General features: G+C 40.4%; 1 pseudogene across 1 annotated transcript; it reads left to right on the top strand.

Moving 5' to 3' along the window:
* The first annotated feature begins 2,111 nt into the window (after positions 1 to 2,111).
* On the top strand, positions 2,112 to 3,864 carry LOC143577823 (putative F-box protein PP2-B12; annotated as a pseudogene). Its single transcript, XR_013143176.1, has 3 exons — positions 2,112 to 2,392; positions 3,109 to 3,227; positions 3,315 to 3,864. The product of XR_013143176.1 is annotated as a putative F-box protein PP2-B12 (transcript).
* The last annotated feature ends 2,136 nt before the right edge of the window (positions 3,865 to 6,000 follow it).

Below are 6,000 nucleotides of genomic sequence, written 5' to 3' on the forward strand. Positions count from 1 at the left end.
GCGGCATCCGATGTTGACTCCTGATGCAGACATGCTCAGGTGGAGGTTTCTTTCCACATGTTCGGGGAACACTGCTATCTTTCTATGGAGGAGTTTGTGGTGGCGCTCGGAGGAGGTATATCAACCGATTTACACGGAAAGCATCCACGATACATCGGATAACATATTGAGACATTGGTGGACGGCGATTGGCGTTGGTGCTTTCCTGCACACCACCACCGACGTCAAGGCCTCATCCATGGAGGACCAGTTGCATTTGTACATTACATGACATAACATAACATAACATAAAATAACCTAATATAAAATAATATAATATAATATTTTCTTGTACAGGTACCTGCACAAGATGATATAATATTATATAATATATTCTTGTACATGTGCCTGCACAGGACGATCGTGAAGGGGCAGATCGCCGCAACCTTCGCGACTTGTTTTTTTTGCTATGCCTGCTGACGGCAGGCACTCCAACCTGGCTCACGCGTTCGGCGACTGCTTCGCCCTTTACTGGGACAGGTAGGCCCACGGGCCGTTGCTCGGTGGCTCATACGTGACGCAAATTGCACTTAGTTTGGGCTACCGGTCACATCTGCCTGATCTACCCGTATACGGGCATAGAGCATGAATATCATCTGGAAGATTGACGGATAATAACGGCTAGTCACTTCTCGAGGGAACCCGCTTACATCGTGGTCCCATTTGTCGAGCCTCCATCATTCGAGGAGTCGGAGGTGCATATTCAAGACATCACGGTTGACGATTAGGACGGTGAGGGCGGTGATCAGGTACGTTTTATTATCGTTTAAATTCCTTTATATTAACGTGTTGATACCAGCCACCGCACCACGAGGACCCGTAGCATGTTCCACATAAATATCGCGCCGTGTGTTTGGATGCGGCCACTGATGCTCGATTACAAAGCTTAGAGTAGGGGCTGTTACAGCTCCATCGTTAGATGGTGTGGGTGGTAGAGTTTATGTCCGCACAACAGCATGGTGAGGTATATACAAACCATTGGCGCCACGTTTCGGCCACGAGGCGAGCACGTCAGTCATCAGACGCCCACGAGACGACGACGGTGCTAAGGATAGACCGACCACATGCTGACGAGACAACGACGACGCGGTGATGCTGAAGTTTAGATTGGTTTTTACATTTTGTTTTTTTTTGTATGAACTTGTTGTACTTTATTAAATATGTATGTATATAAATATCTTTTAATTTATGTTGTTTCGTTTCATTTTTTAAATTGAGCCAGTTAAGTATAATTGATTTTAAAAACTAAAACATATTAAAAAAGTATTTAAGAAAAACAATTACTAATAAAAAACAAAAAAAAAATCAAACAAAATCAAAAAATAAGGTAAACAAAAGACAACATACAAAAACAAGTAAAAAGAAAACAAGAAAAAAACAAAAAAAAAAAAACCCGACTTTTGAGGAGACCCCATACACATCCGTGACGAATATGTTTGGTGTCTCCCCAAAAAGATGAATGTCTCTCGCAAACGCGAACAAAAATTATTGTAAATTATATTGTACAATGACTTCGGTCAACGAATCCTTTAAATGGGCCACTGGCTAAATTCATCACATCTGGATACACTCGTCTTTCGACCATGGAAAAACCCTCACCTAAGGCCAACGCCCGTGAACACTCGCCCGAAGGCACGACTGTGCGGTGAGATAAAACTCGGTCAGTTCAAGGATCCAACTAGTGAAAACCGTGTAATCGCCTAGTCTCCCATCATCAACCTGGTGTCTCTGAAACTAAATATTGTGAGCAGGAATCAAACCTGGGTATTATTATTATTATTAGAGTGTATTTTGATTATTTATTAAATATTTTATTTAAATTAATACAACATGTGTCTTCCATTATAGTTTAGATCAATAAAACAAAAGGACAAATCAAGGTGAACAGTACAGAAAAAGTAGGAAAAAAACAAATTGATAAAAATACGAGGAAACTTAATGAGAAAGATCATCACAATTCACAAGTGGAAGTACGTATCATTTCTTATTGGCTATTATTTATATTGATTATTATTTGTTTCCGTCGAAGAATACACAATCTTTTCTACTAATATTTTCAACGCAAGAAAACATAAATGGCCGAATTGGACAACTTGCCGAGCATCTCTGTCCTGCCGGAAGGCTGCGTGACCGATATATTATCGATCACGTCACCTCGCGATGCCTGCAGGGCTGCCTGATCTCCAAAGCATTCCATTCAGTCGCAGATTCCGACGTCATATGGGAGCGGTTCCTACCCTCGGACTACCGTCAAATCATTGGGAAGGCGGTTTCTCCCGTGGGTTTTGAGTCTAAGAAGCAACTCTATCACCGATTATCGGACTCATATATCGTCCTCGATCGTGGTAATCTGGTAAACCAATCAACCTTACAATCTATACGTACTGTTTTGAATTGCCAATTATCAAAAAAAAAAAAAAAAAAAAATAGGGGTTCAGGTTGTGCAGGGGAGTAGAGAGTAGAGCAATGGTCTGTCAGTTATTCAAATCCAGATGACTGTTAAAAAAAGAATTTTATTTGAATTACAGGTGTTTAACGGTTTGGTTTTTGATAATTCGGTTTGAAACTGAACTAAATTCATAAAGTTAAAAATCGAACCGAAAGGTTGAAATTGGATTGGATTAAATTAGGGTTGTTCAAACTCGCGGCTCGTAGCTTGACTCGTAGCTTGCTCGAATAAATCTAGCTAAAAGAAACTTGATTTCAAACAACCTGAGCGAAGGCTCATTGTTGTAACCAAGCCAAAGCTTGGCTCGGCAGATCTTAAGCTCGTTTAACTTCGAGCTCAAGCTTGAGCTGCTGCCTCGTTTCAAACTCGAACTCACACCGGCTCGACTCGTTTACTAGAATTGTATATTTTTAAAACTTAATAACAGTTATTTGGCAGCAGCTTATTCAACGTATTTGGTTCGAACAGAATTCAAATGTTAAAGACCAAAACAAAATGGAAAACCTAGCTAGTACGGGTTTGGACCAAAATCCAAATATCTAGTTTGCTGTGGTTTTAATGTTTCCTTAAGTTGTATTGTTTTTGGATTTATTTGTTAATGTTTTTGGATTTGTAATTAGGGTTTTAAGCTAGATAAGGAGAGTGGGAGAAAGTGCTATATGTTAGGCGCAAGAGACTTATCAATTGCATGGGGTAACGACACTCGTTATTGGGAATGGAGACATGTACCAGAATCAAGGTCTCAAATCCTTCAAATATTAAATCTTTCTTCAAGTCAAAATGATCCGATCCGAATTTATTTACATCTGTGTAAACATTTTTGCAGGTTTGCAGAGGTAGGCATACTTAAACACGGATGTTGGCTCGATATCCATGGCAAAATAGCAAGTGTGATGCTGTCACAAAAGACACCATACGTAGCATATCTTGTGTTTCGAATTAGTAAGAACTCATGGGGCCTTTCGGCGGCTGGGAACACAATTGTTAGTGTTGGTAGGGTAAGAAATGAGGCATCTACTGTTTATCTTCAACAGCCAATGGCGCATGTGCATGAAAACATAGTGGTTAGTTTTGGCGAGGTAAGAAATGAGACGTCTAGTGTTAATGCTCAACAACCGAAGGCGCAGGCAAACATGAGGAACGATGGATGGATGGAGATTGCGTTGGGTGAATTTTATTGTGATAATGATGATGATGGTGAAGTTGAGATGGTGTTTCAGGAGCACCATCGTAACAAAGGGGGTCTTATTGTGGAAGGTATCGAGCTTAGGCCTAAATAGTGTGTGAATAAATGGTTGTTAATACATGACTTGTTAACAATACTAGCTAGTAAATTGTAGACAGTTACGCTTATCTTACAAGATTCATACAAAAGCAAAGTAATATGAGAATAATTAGCAAAGTAATACAGGAATAATTATAATGGGACATCTATCATTTTATTGATTTAAGCTACATGCATTAACAATTAAGTTAGAGAACTTGAATGGTTAACGGTTTGTCACAAGGACAATTGGATCAACAATAATGATAGACAATGACCTGCATAACTTGGTTAGTCACAAGGACAATTGGATCAATAATGATAGATAAAGATCTATCTGTGACTGATCTCTGGCGCAAGAATCAAGTATCGAAGGTGAATTACTATATGATATTCAATGATTGAAATGTCACTCCTAATTTTGTACTTGACGTGCCTATTTATTACTTTCGGGATTTAATATGTGATGTTTTTCCCCACCTGGCCTCGTCGTTTTCTAATCTATTATGGTCCCTGTTGGTTGTAAAAACTGTATCACTTTAGGATCGACCTTCTTAGTTGCATTTAGTTTCGAATTGATCCGGAGCATACCTTGTGTTTGCTTCAGATTTGGTCCGGTTTATTAATGTATCTAGGTGTTGACGAATTAACTTTTTTTGTTTAGTCACGGTTACGTAAGCCGATACCGATCAAACTTACGTTGACGTGCTGCTGAAGCAATCATACAAACAGCCAAATATCACTAGCCCAGCGCAACGCGCCGGACAGGTCTCCTAGCTTTAAAAAAAATAACGATACCAACATCACAACATCGAACACCACCAGCACCAGCTGTGGCCATAGACAAGCGAGTGTTTTTTGGTTGCACGGTATGTCGGTGTCACATTATGTCAGCAGGTAATTTAGGTGTCATGATACGGGCCAGCATGTAATATTGAAAGCCCAATCTAGCAATGAGCTCATTCAGAAGTCCACAATATCCAAAATAATTCCTAAACGTCTGCTAGATTAAAAGAAGTAAAGGCTTAGCTTGCAAGACAAGTTAATATTTATATTTGTCCTTATTTACTTTCCTAATTGGTCTCGAATTACTTTCCTATTTTAATTCTTTGTTTTTCCTATAAATTGTAGCTATTGTTTTGAGAAAAATTATCAAAAAATCTTTCTAAAAAGTTTTTGTTTTTCTCTCTTTCTCTTGAAGCTTAACCCACTCTACGGGTCCCTGATGCTTTCATTCATTCGTTCCCATGCCTCCTAAAAAAGATTCTTCTTCTTCCGACGTCCACCATTCCGACCCCATGCTTGCAATTGTTGAAAAATTAGATCAATTACTTACCCAGAATGCTACCACCGCTGCACAACAAGCAGCTACCCAACAAACATATACTGCTCAAACCACCGCCCAACTTCACCCTCACTACTGCCATGCAACAACAAATTGATCTTTCCAACCAATTGCTAAACCGTCTCAACCCAGCCCATAACACTTCCAGGTTAAACAACCACTACCCAACAATGAACATCGCCCTCGTCAACCGAACATCCACCTTCCAATCTTCGATTGCTCTAACCCTCTTGATTGGTTGTTCCAGCCCGAAAATTATTTTGCTTACTATCCTACCCCCAATGCACAACGAGTTTCATCTCGTCGTGTTTTACTTTGTCGGTGAAGCCCGTTATTCATCGTATAACCGACCCACTTACCAGCCATCCGCGTCCACCTCCACATCCTAGTCAGCATCCTCGAACGTAAATCTGCCCAACTCCACACCTGCATCAACCATCCGGCCATACTTCCTACCCTAACCAAACCGACAACCAACCTACCATTCAATCGGCTCACACCCGATGAACTTTAGAAACGACGTTTCGAGGGCCTCTGCTTTTGTTGTCCCAAGAAGTTTTTTCCGGGTCACAAATGCAATCCCCCGCAATTTTTACTCATAGTTGATAATGGTGATGGGGTTGAACAAGATCTGAATATGGCTCCAAATTCACCAAACACCAAACCACAATCCGACCCATGACCCGACCCCACCCGAATTCTTATCCTTGTCCAATGCGGCCTTTTTTGGGTTTGATTTCCCCTCGTACACTTCGATTAACCGGTGTCATACATGGTCACAAAGTAACTGTCCTCGTTGATTCGGGTAGTACACATAATATTATCCAACCCCGTATAGCTTCACTTATACAACTACCTACAAACTAGATTACACCATTTTCGGTTATGATCGGCAATGGCCAA

This window comes from Bidens hawaiensis, unplaced genomic scaffold, assembly GCF_021521415.1.
Source record: "Bidens hawaiensis isolate Kalapana, Puna unplaced genomic scaffold, B.hawaiensis_p1.1 tig00028820_1, whole genome shotgun sequence".
NCBI lineage: Eukaryota > Viridiplantae > Streptophyta > Magnoliopsida > Asterales > Asteraceae > Bidens > Bidens hawaiensis.